The sequence below is a fragment of the Phalacrocorax carbo genome, chromosome Z (genome assembly GCF_963921805.1).
Source record: "Phalacrocorax carbo chromosome Z, bPhaCar2.1, whole genome shotgun sequence".
Taxonomy (NCBI): Eukaryota; Metazoa; Chordata; class Aves; order Suliformes; family Phalacrocoracidae; genus Phalacrocorax; species Phalacrocorax carbo.
Genome location: NC_087548.1, coordinates 16,906,569 through 16,930,936, shown reverse-complemented (window position 1 = coordinate 16,930,936; position 24,368 = coordinate 16,906,569). Strand labels below are relative to the sequence as shown.

Here is a 24,368-nt window from a genome sequence, read left to right as displayed (position 1 = left end):
CTCTTCTACTTTCTCCCAGACCATTAGATAATGTTTCCCATGTTCTGCATCATGATGTCAAGGCTGACCTCACAGCTCAAATATGGCCAGATATGAGTTCATGAGAAGCAAAGACCAAGTATGGAGAATTACACCTTGAATTAGAATGTTTTGGAATGTTATCAGCATGCATGTTTTTTGATCATGCTTGCAGAAACACCCTTGAAAAGTGATATGAAGAGTATATTTACTGTTTATCTATTAATATCTTGGGTCCTATTTTGGGAACAACATGGAGATATCTGCAGAATGCTTACACTCCTTTTAAACGTAGGATGTAGAAATGTAGGAACATTTTTAATACATTTTATTACTATAATTTTGCACTTCACTAAAGCACACCTTAATGCAGAAATATTTCAGGACACAAGAGCAGACACAGTATATGAACATTTCTGCTGCAATGGAGACCCATTCATGAACAACAATGTTTTACCATTCCCTGAAAACAAGTTGCATGGTTTGATCTTCTGCAAAGGGTTGCATGGGAATGGAATTAGGTTCTGAAAATGAAGAAGAGCTCAAGAAACTGAAGGGCCAGACTCTGCTCCAGGGAGAAAGCAGAAGGTAATCCTCTAAGAGTGTAATTTGTTACTATCCTGCATATTTGTGGAATAGTGTTTTGGCCTCATGGTGTTTTGGACTGCATTCAGGCTGTAAACTGTAGGGTGCCTGTTGGTAATATCTCTTATGCTCTGGACCATAACAGGTCCCCCTACCCACCCAGATGACAAGAATATGCTCTAGTAGCTGGGAAGAAAGCCTCCTAGCTTAGACACCTTCCAGTCTGCTGCCCAGCAACCTCCCTAAAGTGTTGTGTACCACACACACACAAGTGGTATCATCTATTGCATACGTTAAAGAATCTCTTATGATATTCCACAGCTCATTTTATATTCTTACACCCCTCATACTTCTACTGTTTTTACAGTCTCTGTCCCGACTCACATATGCCTCAGAAACAACCCAGTCAATATCAAAATGTCGTGCTCTGCTTAGTAGTACAATCTGTTACTACTGCTGTGAACCATGCAGAGATTTTCCCCTATCCTCTTGTGCTTGCCTGGAATGGCTGCATTGTTATCTCCTGATCAGAGGTATAAACTGGGTACAGCAGAAGGCTAAGTTTGAAAACTACTCTCAAGCCTTAATTTATGTAGAGTGCTCTGCAAGGTCATTGTTTCCAAGCCAAAATGCAATGCCCTGATAGAAAGTAATTTATTAGGCTGTTCAGATATAATGAAAGAACTGTTTTCAAAAAGTCAAAGGTTACATTTAATGCTTATTTTCTCAGCATGGGTATAGCTAGTATTAAGTCTTACATGTTATAACATTTTGTTTAAAAAGCTAACATTTGTATGACAGTAGTGAGTTGATAGAGGACAAAGAGATTGTAAAAAGATGTACCAGTGGAAATTGTCTTTTTTTTGGTGGTTATTTGTTGCAACTGTGTTAAGCCTGCTGGATTCTACAGATTCAGCCATGCAGAATATTGCAGGGGAGAGAAATACCAAATCAGTCAGTTCGTATTTTCTTTGGAAGCTCTAGTTTGAAATGCATGAATTTCCTTTGCCACCCCAAAATGCCTCCTGTGAATCTTTATCAAAGTGCTCCAAAGGGATATCAAAAACATCCTTGGAAGATTCTAAAGCCAGTAATATTCAGCACTCCCTTGAAAAAACCTTTGGTGGGGTAGGGAAAGGAAGTGGATATCAAGTTTCTTTGTATAGAGTCAATAAGTAGTGGTTGAACTGTCTAGAATAAAATTTGGGACATTTGGGTGATCAGATCTGATGAATCACCTGATAGAGCCCATTTGGATCTGGTACATACTCAGGAAACCAAGGAATCCTCTTCTTAACTTGCTTCTCTAAGTTAGACACTGTATGTTCCCCTTACAGTGCATTCCCCTTACTGGTTATGAATGTGTCTCTTCACTACTTCCAAACCCCCATGAACACCAGTCTCATGCTGTCTCTTCAGCACCTCTTCCCACCAAGTGTGGAGAGAATGTTTGTTCAGAGGGTTGAGGTAAAATATATCTGTGATTTAGCTGGCAGCTGACCACAAAACAGAAAACTGATGGCAGAAAGAGCTACTTTTCATGCCTGGGAACTTTTATGAATATGGAAATCAAGATATTTGCATATTTCTTCCCCAGAACATTCTATAGGATGGAAACAGAACTGCTGACTTGCTAAACTTAGCAAAATGTATTCTTGTTTTAAACCTAGGACATTATAAGGTAGGAGAACAGTTTGATTTCTCTTTTCACTACCTGAGTGTTTATTCTGCAGAGCAAATATGAAATCCTAGGGTATTGCTGCAGTTCTTTAACAACTTCATTTGACAGAAATGCATTTGAACAACATTCTCAATGATTAATATAGCCACATTATGCCTCTTCCACCTTAGAGGATGCTGATACATTTTAATTAGGTCAACACATTACGAAGGGGCTAGATCTGTAATATATCACTTTGTGATTTTTATGTTAAGTAGCATTCAGTTATTTTTAGAGGTTAGAAAAATTTTATAGAGGTTTTTACTACAGTAGAAGTTTTCTGAGGGTGAAAGGGAATATAATTCATTCTCCAAGAACACAGTGTAAATTCCATTTTGTCCCAGGCCCCAATACTGTGAAAAAAAACTAGGTTCAAAACGTTACGTACTGGACTCATAAATATGTGACACAGCCAACGGATTACATCAGCAAAATACATTTATTTTCAAGTACTGCCAAGAGATCATCTACCTTAGTTTTCTGTCTTCAGATAGCCAGGAAAGGACAAGCGCATTTTGGCATGTAAGCATTAATATTCAGAAATGCAGCTCCCATTTATCTTAGTGTGATCAGGAGGCTCTCAGCACTTTGAACATGAGTACCCTTATGAAAAAGTCAAAACAGAGATGAGAATGTGTGTCTAACTTTAGAACCCTGCATACGCAGTTTGGCCTTCATTTAGCCAACAGCTTGCAGCAGTTTTAGATGGTATCACCATTTACATTTCAGTTCCTCCCCTTAAAATAAAAGGTCAACGCCTTTTTGAGGCTTATGCTTGATGAAAAAAAAAAAAACACAGTAAAAGAATCTATCCAAAATAACACCTCAATGCAGAAAGATTTCCCTCCACCATGGCAATTTGTATTTCCATATATAAAGCCAAGTTCTGCTATTTTTAATGCACTGCTAGTTAGCCATACTAGGCATTAAGCAGGCAAGCACCATAGTTCCATGAGCCATATGTTTACATTAGTGTGGATCTGTCAAAACAAGGCTGAATCTATCACTCCAGCAGAAATGCCATTTCCGAAACATGGCCCAAGAAAGGCTGTAATTGAGTGTCTGATTCCTCTTTGGCAAACTCATCCTGCCTCTTGTGAATGTCATAACATGCTACTTTATGTGAGAGAAAACAATATTTATTTAATATTGAGCAACAGTCAATTTGCCAAAACTTATTTTAAAGATGATTTAGAGCATGTTAGCATATAACATTATAAATAAATATGTCTAAATTTCTACTTTTCTGTTTTTTCTATAGTGCACATCTGTCGTAAGTGATGGATCTTTGAGGACTGGTTGGAGTTGAGCTATTTATCAACAATCAAAAGTGGGGAAAAAAATAGCATTAACTCAGCACATGCTACTCCGTTCTACCACTGTGAATGGTGTACAAGAACACAACACCCAAGCTGCTTATGGTGACCCACCTTATTCTGGACTTTCATATATTTATGTGACATGAAGATCTGTTAATCCTTCAAGGCACGTTTGAGATTATAGTTACGGAAATGCTTTTCTGAAAAGATTTCTTTAAATTCTGGTTCACACTTTGTGTTTTCCAAAGTCATAAAAATCTAAACTGTGATTCATCTAAAGTCATCTGAAGATGCAAAAAATATTAATCCCTTTTTAAAGATGTTGTTATTATATCTCTTTATAAAATGAAATTAAATTTCCCCACAGTGCTCAGCTCTCGTTGGTTTATATTTTTATATAAGAATATCAGCTTAAGAATGTTTTCCTAGATATATATAGTTTGGAGGTAATCAGAAACTATCAGGCTATATTATGACTGTGAGAGATTTTCATCCTACTTTACACTGTGGGAGATCATTGTCTTGAAGGCAAAATCTGGTTTCACTGAAGTCAGTGCGGGTCTGAACACAAGAACAGATGTTTTAAAAGGGCTGCACTCCTGCTATTCTGTAAGTCAGTATGGACAGCCAGAGGGGAAAATGTTCACGACTGCATAGCTGCCTCATTGACTAGACTGCTTGTTAGGTTGTGAACCGTTTCAGTTTGACTTCCAGTATTAGGAGTTTCAAAGGCCAGTTTGACAGTCACAGATGCTCAAGGTATCATGGCCAGGGCTCTGCTTGAGTAGGGTGCACCCCATCACTGCTGTATAAATACAGCATTTTTTCTCATGTGACTCTTTGGGCATCGTGTAGGGGATTTCTGTAATATTGTTATAAACTTTTAAGCAATTGAAAGAAATGTCAAGGAAAAAAAATCAGATTGCTCTGTTACTTAGGAAGGTAAATTTGTATAGGTTGTGTGATGCACACCCAAGGTAGGTACCTGTGCTTGATCTGCAGCTGGAATTACTGCAAGCGTACACAGCACAAACCCCTTGTTTCTTTCTGAGAAATATCTAACCCATTTCAGTACTTTCACTCCTTAACCTTCTTGTGGTGTGAGATTCAGGACACATGCTGTCAGTTATCCCCATTCTTGATTATTTTTGTGACTTTGAACAAAATCTCTGTTTCTCTTCTCTCCTCTTCCCCCACTTAAAAAAAAATACGGGATGAGCTTTATTTGCCATCTGCCTTTATGAAATATGTTGGCTTCTGCAGGTAGATTACCATGATTGGAAAATCACAGAGACATAGAACGTTTAGGTTGGAAGGGACCTTTATAGGTCATCTAGTCCAACCCCCCCTGCAGTGAGCAGGGACATCTTCAACCAGATGAAGTTGCTCAGAGCCCTGCCCTGCCTGATCTTGACTGTTCCTAGGGATGGGAGATCTACTGCCTCTCTGGGCAGCCTGTTCAAGTGTTTCACCACCCTCATAATAAAAAATTCCTTTCTTATATCTAGTCTGAATTTACCCTCTTTTAATGTAAAGCCATCACCCCTTTCCCTATTGTTACAAAAACTGTGAATGGACTTTGAAAACTGAGAAATCCTTGAGGTTCTGATACTGAAACTATCAAATTGTTTTGTAGGCAGCACCAGCATCCTTATTTGGTGAAGACTCAACGTTTAATAGAATAGAATAGTTTAAAAGATGTAATTAAATTAAGGCTTGTCATGGAAAAGTGCTCAACACAGCAACAACTCATTGGAAGTGGGCAATTGTTTTGAAAAAGGCACTCACCAGCAAGACAACTCTCTTCCACATTCTCCACTTAGCCTTGGATCGTATCACATGACATTTTGACCTTATTGAAGTAGTTCCAGATTTGTGCTAGGGAAAAACTTAACTGACAGGCAAGCTTGAAGGTCTTGACTTGTTATGCCCACATTCCTTCTACTGCATTTGATCCCTTTTGCAATGATGACAAAAAGCGTTAAGACCCAATGTTTGGCTCTGCAGCCACTAGTTTTGGTACTTTTCTTTGGCATCTGAATTCTCTGTGGGCTTTATTGTGGCTGTGCTCCACTTCACAAAGTTGAAAGAGATTTTCTACTTCTTAAAGAAAGAAAAACACTAAACAAATACAAGTTTCTTGCCAGACAGATTTTTCCCTGCTGAGTTCCCACAGCTCTAATTTTGAATACTGCAAAAATGTTATGGATTATTCTATTAAACCAATTCAAAAGTGATTATGAAGGTTGCTCTGTGCAGCCACCCTCACCACCCTGTATAGAATTTTGCACTGCCATCATCTATCTCCCTCCTGCAATAACTTTTTGGCTGCAGCATGCTGTGACAGGAATAAAATCCCCTGGCTTTTTCCTTTCATTCTGTGCTTCAAAAGTCATGCAGACTTAGCAGCTTTTCTAACACGAACAATGGATGTGAACTCTGGCTTTTCACCATGTAGACTGCCCTGGTTTACAGCAGTCTATCACAAACATAAGGTCCTATCCATAAACCTTCGTTACGGCAACAGCACTTTTCGAAACTGAAACTGATGGCCTAAACCACTTGGCTTGAGCCTAATGAACATGCTAATCTACTTCTAGACTCCAAAACTAAAGAGTTTATTTTTCCAAGCACTATGGAGGTCAAAGGGAAAATTAACTAATCCTGGGAGAGCTAACCCCTAAAAGACTTCTACTGCTTTTCTTTAACCTTCCCCTCCCCTACTCCAGAAAAACCCACAAGTATCCTGTCTTCAGTAGGACAGCCATATAAATGCTCACTATCCAAGCAGGCACTGGGTGAATTGTCAAAAACTAAGGCAGATGAATATTTTTGTGCTGCTGCTGCAGCCTCAAAGAGCAGTGGCTTCTTCAAGCAAAACAAATCATCTTCGGTTGCAGTGAACGTAAGGCTAGGCCATGGGAAAGTTTAACTGCCTGGAAAGTAGACAAACTAAACTTCTTGGAACCAATCAAACTCCTGTTAAAAATATAAAAAAAATCTATAGTATAGAAAAAACTTTTGCAAGTCTGGGAAGTACAGTAAAGGCAGTAAACCCTCCTCCCCCATCCTGGGGCTCTCCTGCAGTGCCCTGGGTTCCCAGACAGACCCCTCATGTCTCCAAAAGGCTGTCTTATAAGTCTGCATGGATCTGTCTAATACTACCTGGTTTTTGCAATGTTCAGCTGATCCTTTGGGCCTTTTTAAAAATGTAATAGTAGGCATCAGATTCGAATACTCAGTCAAGGAGATTTTACCTGCTTGTGCTTTGGCATATTCTGCCCACAAACCCTGAGAGGTCCAAATGCCAATGTTCCCTAAACACAACACTGGATTGCAAACCAGGAATAGACATGCTCCTTTTAAACCATAGATCCTGAAGAATGATCCTTCCTGCCCATATTTCCCCACCAAGAACAGAGAGAGAACACTAGATCTGCTGTGAGAAAGAGCTGTGAGCATCATTTCAGTCACCATTCTCCACAGAACTGATCACAGTTTCCATCTGGCTGCCTAGTAAGAGCTGGAGACTCCTGTTTCCCTGTTAGAGAATAAACTATTTCCTTTTTAGATTAAAAACACCAGAAGGTATGACTCTAAATGGCATAATCTCAAAAGAAGATTTCAGAGTACCAGAGGTATCTGGGTATATCTATGCTCTCAAGAGAGTGATAGGTGTTGGTATCCATGATGGCAGTTGCTTGTTGCCTCAGCAATGAAGAATAGGATATTTCCTATATAGACTATTTAGCCATGCACACCTGGGCTTTAAATTTATTCATTAATTTATTGATTATTCATTGTCTGATCTTGGAAGCTTATGATAATATGTTTTGGCTCAGGATTTGGAAATAATACTTCCTTCCTGAAGGACCCTCCGACAAGACATACATATTATATTTGTATGAACATGTATATATTTAGAATACAACCTCAGGCAAAGTCCCACACTTCTATCATAAACCTGAAGTAGAGACAAAGTAAGGCTTTGAAAATAAACTGGGATAAGTTAGAGTTACTTGAAATCTGTTAGCAGAGGAAATCATAATGGAATTTATGTAGGCAAAGACAATCTGGAATCTTAATACTAGAGAAAAAAAGCTGTAAAATCTAGGACAATGTTTTCCAAAGCTGGACACAAACCAGATGCTCAGGAAAAAATTGTGGACGGATGTTTGGCCTACATTTTTTTTCAACCCCTTAGGACAATGTCCATTCTATTTTTAAAAGCTCAGACAAGACCTTTATATAGACACAGGATAGTCTGGCTACTTGAATAACCATCAACTGTATCAGAAGGTAGCACCTCATACTCAGAAACCTTATGTTACCTCTACCATCTTTCAAAGACAGTTATGGGTAAAGATCATAAGCAAAACTGATAACTCTTTTCAGCCCTCTGGAGCCTTTTCACCACTCCAAAAGACTCTAATTGCCTTCCATCCCTGTAAAAAGTATATCTGATCACTAAGACAGTAGGGATCATTTTCATCTTTATTTTGGCAACAGATTGCGTTTTCAACTGTAATATATTCAACAAGCCACTAACAAAGATATGCATCCTTGTCTTATATAATGCAGGCAGAGAGGGTTGAAACCTGGTATATGACCTAAATATCAGCCTAGTTTCTTGGTCACAACGGTAGGGTGCTATGTTCAGCAGAAACATTTATACATCTTTATTAGCAACTGTGCAGGCAGTTTGACTGACTACCATACTGAAATATGTTACTGATCTCACAGGAAGGTCCATGAAGTTTGGAATTATGCTATCCATTTGTATAACTTTGACAAAATCAGCTTTCTGATACTGAATACAATGCAGTTTCAGAATAAGATGAGCACCTTGAAAATGTTGAAATTGCACTATACAATGAAAACATGATTCTGCAGTTGGGTCTCTCTGTTCCTTGTTGAATTTTTTTTACATCACATGAATACTACATAAAGTCAAACTTCTTTAGGACTTCCGTTGATGTTGTGGGAAAGATAAGTATATAATTTTGTCTACATTTTATGTCTGCTCTTTGGTTAAGTGGCAGACAGAAGGTAACACTAGACCACCATTTGAAAACCACTACTGTGGAGTGATTGGTCTGATCCCATAATTTTAACACTGGCAGTGGTTGCAAATAGGGTTTTATATAAAAGGCACACATAGTATTTCTAAACAGTTCTTTTTTACTGCTGTTCTCTGTGGTATTGCAAAGCAAAAATTCATTGTAAACAAGGAGAGAAGGAAATAACCTGTACTTTAGAGAAAACTGGCTTTAAACAGGCTAGGGCTGTAACCCACTTCCCCCCACCCTAAAGGAGGTTTTTTGCCTCCTTCTATTCCATAGATTCTTACCTGTCTCATTACCATTCTCATGTTTCAGTACTGTTCACCCTTTGCATCTCTTCATTCTCACGGATCTATCCTTAATTATTTTGCCACGTGGAGGAGCCTGCCTACCTCTACAAACCTGTTTACCTTTTCAGACCTGCCCATTGCACTGGTTTGGTTGCTGCCTGTATCAGTAAGGTGATCTAGCACCTTTTTAGAAATTTGACAGTTCAAACACCTCCATATATGCACAGAGCACCCCTCTGGTGCATAAGCTGTGAGGTTCAGTGAGGACCATGTCAGTCACTCTGTCCGCAACACCGATATCAGCTGTACTGAAATCACAAAGAGACTGTCTTGGAGAGTACCTATGAACAAAAATGACTAGAAGTGTTGATAAAAAGAGAAGGAAAATTCCACATGAGTTTTTGTTGAAATTTCATTTTCAGCTATTATTTAGAAATGTAGTAAAAAAATAATTGCACAGGCACAGTATGCATAAACTTTGAGCCAATTCTAAACAGGTTCTCACAGGACTGGTATTTGCCTTATACCTGCAGGAAATACTTGTGTTGTAAGTGTGTTTCTATGTACTTTGCCTATGGGGTAGAACTAAAAATAGTTATCAGAGACAGTTTGTTAAGATAAAATTGATTGCTTCAGCCTTATCCCCAAGTATTCACATGCAGCAGAATTAACCCTTTTTTGCTCTTCCTTTCCCAATAGAAGTCATTTGGTTACCTCTTCCCTGTTAATTCACTATAAAATTCTATATTAAAAAAAAAAACTTTTTGAAGAGACCTCATCTACTAGATCTTGATCTTTCAGGTGAAGCTTTACAATGACATGAAGAAGCTGAAGAGATGCATTTGTACAAGAGCACATAAACTTTCAACTAAAACCTTAAACTATCATTCTGCCTGAAAATGGAGGGTACCGCTTATCCATTGACAAGAACATTGTCTGGAGTCACCAAAGGCAGTATTAAAAATGTTTGTACAGATAGCAAACTCAGCCTATTTTCAACAAAAGGTTCATCTGGGGCAAGGTTATAAATGAGTCAGCACTGAACTCCATATTCTTGCCGTGAGCTTGCTTCATTCACAAGGATCTGCCAAAAAAACATTTTACATACAATACAGTGCAATTAGCTGAGATTACCTTAATGTAAACAATTTTCATGTGACCATGATTTCCTCTCATGTTACTCCTTTTTTCTTCTGCCTTGATATTCAGCATTGACACAGAATCAAAGCATGAAATGTTCTCACTGGTGTAAATGTATAGTCAGTGGCACTTCAAACAACCATAATTTCCTACTTCCAAGACCCCCAGATTTCAAGACCTCTATTTTCTAATGGAAGATCTCCAAACACTTTCCCATTCAATAAAACATGCTTCAACAAAGAATGGACCACAGCCTGAGCCAGCTTTCCATCAGTTTTACTTGTAATTGTTTAAGAAATTATCATGTGGTAAATATTAAGCATCCACTTTTGCTCTTAAAATCAAACCAAATCATCTTGAAGACATTTTCTTGGCTCAAGAAAGTTTAGGCCACCAAGGCTGTTCCGGGTTAGAAGCACAGGCTATAAAATGGCCTTTAATTTGTCAGGGACAGTAAAGGCCAACACCATTAAACAGTACAGCCCATCAAGCATTTTCCTTATATTAATTTTCTGGCAAAAGAGCAACTGTATTACTCAGAACTGAACTAATCCTGTGTTTATTAGGTTTGGTTTCAGACTCAGGTGTACATTAATAGGGAAACTTCACTGAAGAACTTAATTTTACAGACATTTATGGATATATTATCTGGAATCAATACAAAAATACTGAGGAAACACACTTGGAAAAGAATGTGATTTCAGTTGTCCTGGAACTGTTTCAAAAATTACAAAGTATTTTTCATGTGAAAATGGAAGCATAATCCTCCACATCGACCTTTTACAAGGTGAGAGACATAGGTTCATATGTCTCAACTAAGGACAGAGCAGGGAAGGTAGTCCCTGCTTCAACTGGTCAAAATTAAATGAGCTCCTTAGTTCATTCACTTTCTTATTGGAAGTTGGATCTCTTCCATTCAAATAAAATATTTTTTCCTAATAAATGTTTAAAGGAGATAATGTGGCTTTCTGGCTTTGCCATTTTTGTAGCTTTCTTGCTAGTTTCTAGAATATTTGAAAGAACACTGTGATAGTGAGAAGGACTTAAAAAAAGGGAGGGCTAATATAGTAGGCAAATACGGATGCAAGCCAAAGGGCAGGGCAACATGATTAAACTCAGTATGATTGGCAATCACATTTATGGAAGAATAATAACAGAAGTAACCTTTGCATTTATCTGAAATCTGAGTTTCACAAGTGGACAAGGAGATATAACAAATTTGCCCAGCCTCAACATGGACAACATTGTTAGAAGACCTTTCCCTCCATAATTTTATGTGGAAAAAAATAAAGAGTTTTAATTTTTCAAATTCTTTTTGATCTTTCTTATTTCAGGAAGTATATTCTTGCAGATAACCATCTGCAAAGTATCTTAATAAAACAGGGAAACTGAGATATCAAATAAAAACTTGCACCCTCCTACAAAGTAATTGCCACAGCCTGATTTTTAAGTTCCTATCCCATACAGACAACTACAGTCTTGATTCAATTCCCATCATAAGAAAAATCTTATTGTGTCAGATCAACAGTCCATTTACATCCATCATTCTCCCTCTGACAGTGACAATAGGAGATGCTATTTAGGAACAACATGTGAACCTAATGGCTGCCAGTGGTCCATTCTGTCATACTTCCCCAGTAGTATGATTAGGGATGTTAGAGGGAACATTCTTTTTCGACCTACTGTCCAGGATTTTCTCTTATCTATTTATAGACTTAAAAAACCAAATCTCTTCTAGTGACAGGCTCTATAATGCATGTGTCATTACAGAGCTCTTTTTAGACAACCTTACACACTTATGTATATACATATATTTTTATATATCTATACATATGCTTAAATATACAGTACATCCTGAAGGGACCTCCACCGCATCCACATATCAAGGAATGATATATTAGAAAAACAAGTAATTTGTTCTTTGGCCATTTTCCTTGGTAAGTACCATCCTATTTAAAGCAGAGGCAGCAGGAATGGTTTAAAAAGCACATAACATTTCACAGGTACTGTTGCCTCCAGCAACATATCAATCACTTTTAGGATAATAAAAGGGCATGTGTCACAACTGGCAGTCTTTCATTTGAATGTCTTTGAAATAAGATCTGAAACCCTGCTGCTGCTTAGTGGTTGCAATTCCCAACTTGACAAGGCAGCTGAAAATAAACCCTCAAAGAGCAGTGATTAATACCTGTATTCTTTTTATCAAGGTATTTTCAAGGTCACTCAAATGTTTACAAGTTTGCTTTTCTTATTTCTTGAAGTGAAAAATCCATCTCCAAAGCTATCCCCCACACTTAAAGGATTCTGTCTGAGGAAACATATAAAGAGGAAAGAAAATGTTAAGTGGTGAATTAAGAGAGATACACAGTTTCTATGTCTGACAGATTTTGCCTGGGAGCATGTAAAATCTGTTGCTGATTTTCTTTTACTTTGCATGAATATTCTTGTTTCAAAATGAAAAGATGCCTTGGCAATGCAAGGTGTTTCCTTAGACTTCCCTATTTAGTACCTACAAATCTTTTCTTTTTCAGTAGCACTATCTTTTAATGGGAACAAGTGCTAATTACCCTACAGAAAGTTGCTCTTGCAATAGTTTTACTATCTACATAGCTACCATGAAAGCTATGTATAGAAAGAGAACAAGAAAAGAAAAAAAGAAAAGAAAACCATTGAAAAACTACAGAGAAGCTGCTCAGGAGCAATACAAGCAGGTTCACTGAGAAATGTACATGAACAAGCAGAAGAAGCATCAGAAGGCTCATTTAAAATGGAGAAAATTCAGAAGGAGCCAGAAAATCCCCAGAGCCCCAAATTACCAAAGTTCATATTACCTTATTACAGGCAAGCATTAAGGGTTTATCATCTTACTATTCTGTTCAAGTCAAATGACTTGTGCTTCTCAAGGTGGATTTAGCTATTAAAACTGAATCTAATAGCTTTCTACCACAAAACCCAGAAAGTTCGTTTTCTTATCACTTTTACCACAACCCCATAGTTCAAGCCAAATATTCCTGCTCCCTGCTTGGCACCCACTCCTGCCCTGGTCAGCCCCCGTGGTGAGCCAGTTCAACTTGCTAATGTGTCAGAAAATTAATCCAATGCAAAGGGAAAGAAGTGTTTTCTTCTGGTTTAGCAAGCTAAATCAGCTCACAGTGTGGCCAACTATGTGCCAAAGTCTGTGCAGACAGGGACAGGGCTGTACAGCTGGAGTGAGGAGAATGAGAAAGAGGGAAGGGCTTTTGCCTCTTAGCAGCAATGAGCCGTGAGGTTGGCCCAGCTGTTAACACCTAATCACCTCCCCAGGGGCTTTAACTCTGGAGTTGCATATTTCAGTAAGGCCAGACCAAAGCTTATAAAAGTCATATATCACTTCCTGTACCATTACCTAAAATCACAATCTAGGCTGAAAAATAGATTTTAAAATCATGCATTCTTTTATTGGCCTTCTGAGAACGTGCCTTTCATTCTACCAGTTGGGTTTTTTCTACCAACATAAGGAATGAGCTAATAAAAACACAAAACAAAACAAAGGCAAGATTTTCATAAGCCTTGAGAAGCCAGATATTTTGTTGGCTTTTTTTTTTTCTCTAGGCTCAAGATAAATATCATAAGATCTATGATAATATGTACAGTTCACAAGAATGGTCTTTCTGCTTTGCATTGTTTTCCATCAGATGAAGCAAGTCAAATGTTTTTTTGGTGCTGCCCTTACCCAATTACATCAGTCTGAAGAAAGTTTTACCTCATATTATAATTTGGCCAGAAAGATGCTTCTGTAGAAAACAGTTCAAAAGAGCAGGGATAAGGGCTTCAGTTTTTCTCTTTCTTGCTTTTAATTTTTCCTCTCCTGCACAGCCAGCCTTACACAAGTCATATTAGTATACAGTCATATATTAATATACAATTATAATAAATATACAGTAGAATTGCTGCTGATTTATAGCAAACAAATGAAAATGAAGGCCATATATTTCAGTGGAAATCAAATACCAGTATGTTTTTCTTTTTAGATTACCTTTTTTTATAGCCTAGCCTCCAGATGGTGAATGATTGTTCGCTAGGCTATACTGATGTTAGAAAACAGCACTAGTTTTTAATTACATCTTTGAACACACAGTGTATTGAAGTGGAGGAAATGAGTTAAAGCTAAAAATTATTTAATGGATGAAGCATTTAGTATGAGACTGCAGACAATTACAAGTATGTCTGCTTCTGGACTGAAACACAGAATTGCTCCATTAGCTCAGTGGCAGAGAGATGGTCTGAGAAAAGAGACAGCAGCAGTTGTCTCTCACAGCATGCTTTTCTCTTTAATTAGTGAGATATCAAACACAATTGAAGTGTGACATTTCAGTGATGTTACCCTAAGTGAAGTCTTGGTGCTAGCAGTTAAGGAACTTTACCACTGAATACAACACATCTTGCATTGTAATTTACTAAATGGAAAGTGTATTTTAGAGCCAATGATTTAATAACCTTGGAGTTCCTAGATTAAGTTTCATGTAGACACTCAGAAAGATAGTGAAACTGAAAATTCATTATATTTTTATGGTTTTCTGCATGTAAAATCTAGTTTTTAAAGTGCTTTTTTTTTCAAATTCACAGATTTGAATTTCTGTGTTTGTAATGACTTGAACACATCTAGTTTTCAAAATCTGAGGCTGATGCAAGTTAGATTCAGGAATGCAAGATAAGAAGGGATCTTTGTAGTTGCAGTAGTAATACTAGGCTATGTCATTCATACAGTTGTTAAAGCTTCACTTCAAACTGGTAAATAAATTATCCTCACTTCTTTGTAGAAGGCTATTTTAGACACAATGTCTAAAATCACTAATTTCCTGGCCACATTTATTCACAACCAGTTCATAAATTACATAATTGAAGTTTAGATTTATTTTCCTAATTCCATTTCATAAGTAGTGAAGATGCACAAGCACATACACAAAGCAAATGTCAATAGCACTAGAGGCAAAAGCTTAAAGAACCAGGAACAGCCCTTAAAGAACAAAATATACACTTGAAGAATCAATATACAAGCAGTTAACAATTCAGTCATGAATTCCATTCTTCTTCCAACTATTCATAGTAATTTTAGGAATGACTGAGTGAAACTAATCTTATTTATTAGATGAATCTCTTTAAATTAATGTAAAGGTGAGCCAATTAACTTTCTTATAGAAAAATACAGTCTTAAATACTTCTCCTGATATATTTTAGATATATCGCTTGTAGATACATATGTGTAGAGGGATGTCTAAAACAAAGCAGACATCATCTGATCCTTTTTGAACGTCGGGGGAGAAGGGTGGGTCTGGGTTGTAGGTGTCCTCCAAGTGGGTAGCTCACAGAGCATGCCTGTTCCCCCATGCAACACAGGCAAGGTGCTTTATCCAACCCAGAGAAAAGGCATTTGTATTGATGGGACTGAGGCCAAGCTTCTCCCAGTTGTCTTCTGTTTCAAAATAGGTCAGGAAAGAGAAGATTAAGAATTTGCTTATCATAATGAACTGGAAGCAGTATATCACTCCCTCCTCCAGGAGTGATTAATGGGCCCTGCTGACCTTGCCATACACACACAGGGGCACAACTGATCTCATCAGCCCTGCAGCACACACTCCCAGGGCATTGCGCAGGCAAGCATGACAGGGTCATAGCTCTCCTCCTTCCCCAGGGACTGAGTGACTGAGTTGTTGATCCCTCCTTTTTTTTTTACATTAGACTTCTTTCTCAGCTGCCCAGTAGCTCAGGGAAGGAGAAATCCCCTCTTTCAATACTTCTTGACATCATAAAGAACATAAGCTTAAAGTCAGGGTGGGCAAGGCTTCATCACTTCATTTTTCCTCTCTCAATAAAACATTCAGAGGGGCACTAATTCCCAGCACCCTTTCTTCAGGGAGGCTCAAAGGTTACAGCTTTCTGCTTTCTGCTCATTTTGTGTTTGACTAGCTAATAAGCAGGGATGCAAACCTTCATATGGTCCTATGAAAGAAAGAAGCAAGCAAAAAACTAATTAAAAAATTGTGAAGATTTTTTTGTTTTTTTCCTCCATTTCTTACACAGTGACTCAGTTTGCCCAGCTCTGCTGATGTCCTTGCCTTTTAGAGACTAGCTGTAGAGTTAAGGAAATGAAGAGGAGGTAGAGATAGAATTTCCCTTTTTTAAAAGATCATAAATTGGCTAATTATAGAAGCTGCCATTTGAGCAAAGAACTCCACCTTCCAGAGTGATTTTATAACACATATCTATTCCAAACATCAGCCTTAAGCTGCCGGGGGTGGGGGGTGCGGGGTGGGGAAACAAAAAACAAACAAACCAGAAAAATACCAACAAAACCAAACAACTTAATTACCTTTTAATTTATATGCTTTTTCTGATTAGATATGTCCCCTTTCTAATACCTGCAAGCTGGTGGGAGTTCTAGGGGGAAAATAACTAGGCAGCAGCAGCAACAGGTCTGCACAGCAGGGAAGTGTGTTACATGACTATAAAGCAAATAAAGCACTTAACCAACATTACCCAATGATAGGGACTACCCAGGGTACCTTTTCACATACTGCTGCTTGTAGCCTTAATCGTGCTAACTCCAGGGCAGGAAATCTGACACAAGCCCTTTCCTTATTCTCTGGAAACTAGGGAGAGACCTTAAGCAGTAGCCGGTACTTCTACATGTCAATGTAACAAACACGATTGGAACTGTCACTAGAACACTTGATAATTTTATTTCCATATAATATATCCCTAACAGATTTGAGATTACTTTCTTACAGCTGTCATTGTACCAGTATGTCTGTGCCAAACACAGAAAAATTAATATTTCATATCCCAAAGAATCATAAGGTCATCGTTATATATTAAAAATGGTACAATTTTGAAACTCTTTATTTGCCATCTCTTCTCACCATGTTAATGTGATTCCAAGTTCTATTTTAAAGTCATAAAGGCTAACAACTTCCATCATTAAAAGTAAATGTGAGCTCCTCACATAAAAATGTCCATGACTCTAGAAACAGATGGAGCTTTAAGAAAATCCACACTGTACGTCAATAGAATAACACATGTGGGACACACCACTAAAATGGCTCACAGAAGGAATACCACAAAGTTCAGTTTTGTGTCTCATCCCGGCTTCCTCCTGGCAAGCTCCAATGCACTTCTTCTCCACCTCAGTTTATCTGACTGCAATATGGAGAAGGTAGTGTGAGGCACTGGTGAAAACCGATGCAGACAATGTGCAAAATTATGTTACCAGTGCATTTGGCACATCTGGAGAAATCAAAGAACACAAAACCTTCTGCAGTGAACTTGCAGTCTAGCTGAGGTGCAAGTCAAAACAGCCTGTCAACATACAGAGAACACAGTAAACTTGAATATACCAGATACAGTGCAGGAACCATACAGTGGCATGGTTTTTGGTAATGATCTATGAAAAATTAGTTAAGGAAGCTGCATGGTACATGACCCAGGATTATTAAAAATAATTTAAAATAGAGTAGAAACTGCTTCCTCCTATTCCAGGCCTCACTGCATGTCTCATTCTCCAACTTCAGCCAGGAAGCTGTGTAATAAGTTGGAGTGCCTGCAACCAGCCCTGTCAACATGCCTGTAGATATCATGACTGTGATGAGGTAAAATGAGGATAGAACGCAGTTTTTTCCATTCTATTAGGTTTTTACATAAAACCAAAATGTAGAATGCTTTTTGTCCATACAGGCTAAACTAGAATAACTCTAAGATAATTTCATTCCCTCGTGTCATATTAAAAAAATAAAATATCCTTTTTGTATGCACTTCTAAGAAGACTTCGACCTTACTTCAGTGTATTTCTTATTGGATTCTGGCTAAACTATCCTGTGACAGACATAAATGTCATTAATGAGATTTTAAAACATGTTTCTGAGTTGTTCATTTAATTATATTACACTGGCTTAAAATGACCTTTAAAGGCCACTCACTACTGACTCCTTCCTTTCAATTACTTGAGCACTATTTACCATTTAAGAAAATAAAACCTTACACTGAATAATAATAAGGAAAAAAGGGTATTTGTCCTCTTGTCTAATGAACATCACAGCGGGATTTCAGACCCTAGCATCCCTTATTGAAGGGGTAAAACTGAGAGGTAAAGAGAGAGACAGTTTTCTAAGATTCTCATTAAAAAGAACAAAAAGTTGCATTCCATCAATATCTGAAGCCGGACTTGGTGGTCTTTTCTCTTAGCAACATTTAGAAACACCTTTATTCTCAGCTTTAGAGTATAAAATATTCAAAATCACTGATCAGGCAGGCCCAACTCTTGCTTACTTAACTTTATTTAATTTGGCTATTTAATCTTTGTTCAAGAGTGAAAGCAAAGTCAAAGGCTCTCTTTCACTGGAGCACTCAGCAGCTCCTAGGCATGATGGGGGACAGTTCTGCTACATTTCCCTGTGCTTTTCAAGAATCCTGGTATCCAAAATTATGGAGATTATTGCAACGGGTCCCCTGTCACAGGATATAAGAGAGAACATGTGAGAAAAAATTACAAAGCAATAAGATATTTTTGTGGCCTTCCCTTTTGCATGGTTAAAAAGCTCCATGGGGGTTGCCCCAAACACCAGGCTAGGTATATACTACTAAACAAAAGAGAACCAAGGAACAAGCTGGAGTACTGTATTCATGATAGTCCATCCTGGTGGTTATAATTGTTAAAATTTTGGCCCATGTCTACTAGCACTCACCAGGGAAATGCCCAGGAAAGGTTTGGAGGGCAGCATCCACAGATGGTATGGACAAGTCTGAAGTAGCTTTTTCTTCTTCTAAAGCAGTCCCCAACTATATCTGAGCACCAGGGAGTACTGTGAAGATGGCAAGTTTCCTCACTGATCTGCCCTGCCCTGGACTGCAATAAAGGTATATGGCAGTCTGGGCACCTTTGGCTTTGATGCAGACAAACTGTTAATTGAATAGTGCATAACCTTTAAAAATAATTTACTTCAAGTGGTGAAGTCATCCATCATCCTAAATGGAATTAGTGGCCATGCTTCATCACTTCCTTCCTACCACTTTTCTCCACATCTTTCATCAGCTGAGCTTGACACTGGCAGACTAATGGACAGTGCATGTGTAGAAAAACAGTGATTCTGTCTGATCGATTGAGCTACTGGCTGGTTTATTTACTTTTCTTCTGTTAAGAGCAGATGGACAGATTCTACCTTTTTATGACAGCAACTACCATTAACCTTAGTGATATTTGGATCTATTTGATCAGAACTAAATTTAAAATGCAAACTGATTTTAATATGCAAAAATTCATTTAATGTGAATTTAATATCATCTGTGTGTGATTATCTGTTGATGACCTGTTGATTCCAGCTGAATACTCTTGTTGGATTTATTCTTTCATGTGTGTTTTCTGGATGTCCTTCCCTTAGCAATTGCATAGGCATGCATTACTGAACAATTCGTATAGATCACCATTATCCAAATTTACTGCAAGTGGGATACTGTATGGGGCTAATAGAATCAAGTTTTTCATAGATTTTTCATTCAGTCTCGTAGACTTCACTCCATTAAAAATAGCAAGGATGAAACACACACAAGTTTATGTTCTCTCAAAAATGCATAATAACATAAAGAAATGGTGACTTACAGGCTGAGCAAACCAATCAGAAGAGGACCCTTCGTTAAGATTGTACTAAAAAATAAATGTGACAATATTTCCCTTGCCAGAGAAAAGCTACTACCCCTCAACCAAGCTAATAAAATAGGTGGTACAATTACTCATCTACCATAGGGAAAAGTTGGGTTTAAACAGTTTCTCTTAGTCTAGACTTTTTTTCCTCTTCTGGGCGTATTGTATGCTGTGTATCAGAGGTCTCGCATGTCTCTTCACCTCAACGTGCTCTGATTCTTTCTCTTGCTGTTTGCAAATAGTACCTATCACTTGGTGTTCCACACAGCACCTGCAGAGAGGTACTGGTTGCTCCCCTGCCTTTGGTAAAAGGGAACTTTTTGGAGTTAGGAGGCCTCTTTTAAACATTTAAACTTTAGTAATAATTAATTTCTATACCTAATTACTGACAAGACCTCTTATTCTTAACATGTTTTTTGTTTGTAGCCTATGATATAGTCTGACATAAAATGCCAAAATCAAGGGTCACATAATTTATACTACTTTTTTTTACTAGTTTACTTCTTTTTATAGTAGGTTTTTTTATGGCTTATAATTAATTAACCAATTCTAATCTAATGTCAAAAAAAGAGATACTGTAAATACAGAAAGAGCTTAGCAGCAAGCCAATGTTTTATGGAAATGACCGCCTATTACACAATAAATTACACTATTTCTAGAAAACAAGAGTTTTCATGTCTGTAGTGCAGGAGGCTACTTTACTTTGAGGTGGATGTAAATTAATTTTCCTGTTCTGGAAAACACTTTGAATTTCTGTAATGTGTCTCCTGTGCCATCTTTTCTTCTGCATGGTGAAATGACGATATTTGGAGATATTCATGAACATGACAGAAGGAATGCATCCAGCCAAAGGAGACAACAGTTCTTTTGGACAATAATCTAGCTATGAGTGCCTTCAGCTGGTACACATAGAATCAGGCCAAGGTATGGCTTTGCCTGATTCCATGTGCCAAATTACTAAAGAAAATCCCAAAGTAGGCCACAGTAGGTCATCTATGCCTACCAGAGCTGTTCATTAACTATTCAGTAAAAGAAAGAATGATTCAATATGCTAAAGGTCAATTTTCTTGAAGCACTGGGTAACCAGATCTCTAAGAGATGCCTGATAATTCAAATTCAGAAAAGAACAAAGAAAATGCTCTAACAATCCCATTACTTAGTGCAGTAACGTTCATCCTAGAAAGATGAATGCTACAGTTTCTATGCCAGATAAAAAAAAGCAGATTGCATTTCCATTACTCGCAGCCTAAATTAATATTGTAAGTGCTGGTCTGCCTAGCCAGGGTAATGGGCAGAGCAGTTTTGACCAGAGGTGCCTCCAGAGCACTGAGAGTTTTCAAAGAAGGTTTAACAGCTTTTTTTATGCTTTGTTATCTTCTGAAAAACAATGCATTGTTATCACAGAATTACCAACTATCTCAGAAGGCATAGCTACAATTCCTACTTCCAGAAGATACTCCACTTGGAGGACTAGGAAGGCAACAATGCACCAGGCTTGACTACATTGCAGAAGTGGGGCAGTTGCAAAGGTCATATTCTGAAAGGCTCACTCACAATGGCTGTGCAAAATATAGGTCTGGTGGAGAAGATGCATGTGCGGCCAGATACACCAGCAGCAGCCAGTGCCTGGTGGTCGGTACACTACCAACCATGCCTGGATGCTGTCCCCAGGTACTCCTAGGGCTGTTCACAAATGACAGGCAAAGCTCTCTCTGCTCCTGGGTGCTTTGAAGACTGACCATGGGCAGAAACACAGACATAGCCCACATCTTTATTGATGCTTAAATTAAAAACTTTTCTACCCCAAGAAAACAATTTCAACATGACAAGGTCTTTCAGCATGAAAACAATTCTGTGTGATTATCTGCATAGTCTACCCAGTACAATGAGTCTCAGCTCTGATATGCCTCCACACTAGCAGGTGCAATTTAACTCAGTTATGTTTAACTAAGTAGGTGCTGCATGCAAAGTGTGTCAAGTTAAGAACGTCTTTTCCTATCATGTTCATCACTGCAGGATGTGCTTCTGTGAAACAAAAAGCACATATCCAGATTAGACAACTTTGTGCAGATGTTTCAGCTGGTTGTTAATTGAACAATACTTTATTTATTTTCATATCAGTTCCCTTCCATCAGGAAGTACACTTATTATTTTGGTTTTTCTTTTGTCCCGCTCTCCTCCATTTCTCTACATTGTAAACTATATACTTTCACTCAGTTTGTCTATTTCAATAGTACATCTATTTCTTTGACAGTCTGAGACCTCTGTGTGTATTATCTCTCTCACTGTTGGCAGGTCATCTACACATTGGTTTCACAAGAACCCTTTAACATTGCAACAACCCACAACAAGAGGAGAACAGAATATACAGCAACAGCAGATTTATCTTAAGCCTGGGAAAAAAAGTTATGCTCCTGATATCACCAAAGATCCTACTTTGGTCTATCACAAATATCACTACAAAGCATTTGTCCAAGTCAGTATGGCATAAGTCTTAGTAAGCCATTGTTTTAATCCTTGTTCAGCCACAAGCAAAATGGAAACTAGTTTTTTTTACAGTCTAAGCTCTGGCAAAATAAAAAGGTAGTGTTCAGAGTATATTTCCAGATGCATCATATTTCTTTGGAAACATAGAAATTTGGAGTATTATTAGAACTGTTGGGGCAAGTAGGCTGACAGGTCTGCAGGTCACCTGTGTGAGTTTGCCTGCCTGCCAAGGGGCAGCTCTGTCAGCGCACAGTCTCCCAGACACCCAGAGCTGCTCATTCCCCAAGCATTGAGGCTCTGCAGCCTACCCTTCCAAAAGAGGCAAACAGAAATTTTGTTGGTGTCTATAGGGCAAAGTGAACTTTGCTTTCTTTTCAAGAACTGCACTGAAGACCATTCTTACTGGAAGAATCAAGGTTCTCTCTTAAACTATATTTACTCTGATACAACAGTATTGGCAACCAGGAGGTTATTCTGGGTTTACAACTGATATAATGGGAATGTCTGGTGTAGGCAGACTGGTAGGTGAAACTGGGAATAGATTTAAATTAAGATAAAGTAAATTTTACAGAGTAGATGTGTGTAATCTGTCCCTTTTCCTTTACATATCCATGCACAGGCTTATGGTTTTCATCTGCTCAAAGGAGCTCATCTGCAGAAGAGACAGCACTTGGATGGGTTCTCAACATAAAATCTCAAAGACAGAAAGTGACAGCTACAAAAATCATCACATTGTGCCATATTTGGTGACTATATATCTGCTACCTTAGAATAAACATTCCCCAAATACTGCCCATAATACAATATACTCCATAAAAAAACCATCTGAGCTTTTGCCAGAAAGAATTTACAAGGCAATCAGTCGGCTCCTAACATCTCCCCAAGGTCTCTCCCTAAGAGGGTTTTGTGCCAGGACATGGAACTAAGGCAAAATTTTCTGATGTATTTCAGTTTCCTACCTGGGCATAACATGAAATAAGAACAAAAAAGCTATTGCTGGATAAAAAATGCTGTGAAAGTTTTATTACAATCTTGTGTAAAGAAATGTGATTCCCCAGCTCCGCACACATCTTTAGGCTTCCTCAGTATCACATTATTAATTAAATGAGTGTTAATGTTGACACTGGTGTATTTCTTATTTTTACTTTTAGACTCAATATGACATATGGAAAGTACAAAAGATATTGTTTCAAATAAATTGTCACCACTATGAAAAGACCCAGAGAGGACTCTCTCTTGTGTCTAGATAGAGATGGATATATAGAGATATATAACCTGCTTGAATTCTCCTAAGATTTGATAATATTGATGATTTAAAAAATACCTCTATTCTGTTTCAAATTAAAAAAAAAATTGAAATATCCTGAAATGGTTTAGGCCATGTCCTTCAGGTTGAAATAATCTGATCCCCTGCCAAAAATCTAAGTCTGATTATGTTTGTTCTATATGAATCCATTGAGAGAGAGGACAAGAAATGACCCGATAAAGCAAAACTGGAAATCTGCAAGTTGTGGAGATTCAAGCACACCTTGAAACACTCCACAGAAAGGCAGGAAGGGGAAACATGGTCTCCATACTGGGGCTTTTACTTTTGGGCAGGCATGATCTGGCATCACACCAATGTAAGGGTTTGCTTTTAAAATGTGATGTTCTACACTTTCAATAAAAACTTTTACAAAATATTAAGGATGATCATTATGTCACTGAGAACTGCAGATAGCACCAGGCAGGTTTAAGCAGAATGACGGTACACAGTAAGGCTGTGAGCAGGCTGTGATATGGCAATCACTGGCCACACAGGAGCAATACAAAACCCACGTCAGGATGACCTTGCAGCTAAGACACCCACCTCCACCTCTCAGCTGGGCAAATAGCTCAGCAGTGGTGCCATACCACCTCTCCAGACTGCTTCCCGTTCCCAGCTTGGGCTATTTCCACTCTCTCATACATCTCTGCTGAGTTGTGGAGAGGGCCCCCAGTGCTGCTTCTGTGGGGAAAGCAAGCTGAGGAGACAGAAATATCCCATACGCAACCAAGGGTCAAATTCTTCCTGAATTGTTTGCAGTCAGCTAACAT

The 24,368-nt window shown here is 38.1% G+C and overlaps 1 long non-coding RNA gene across 1 annotated transcript in view; it reads right to left on the bottom strand.

Moving 5' to 3' along the window:
* Window positions 1-9,114, bottom strand: part of LOC135310595 (uncharacterized) — a 49,757-nt gene extending 40,643 nt beyond the window's left edge. The window contains exon 1 of the long non-coding RNA XR_010370672.1: window positions 8,993-9,114. This is a non-coding gene — a long non-coding RNA (uncharacterized LOC135310595). The remainder of the gene's footprint in view (window positions 1-8,992) is intronic.
* Window positions 9,115-24,368: the final 15,254 nt, after the last annotated feature.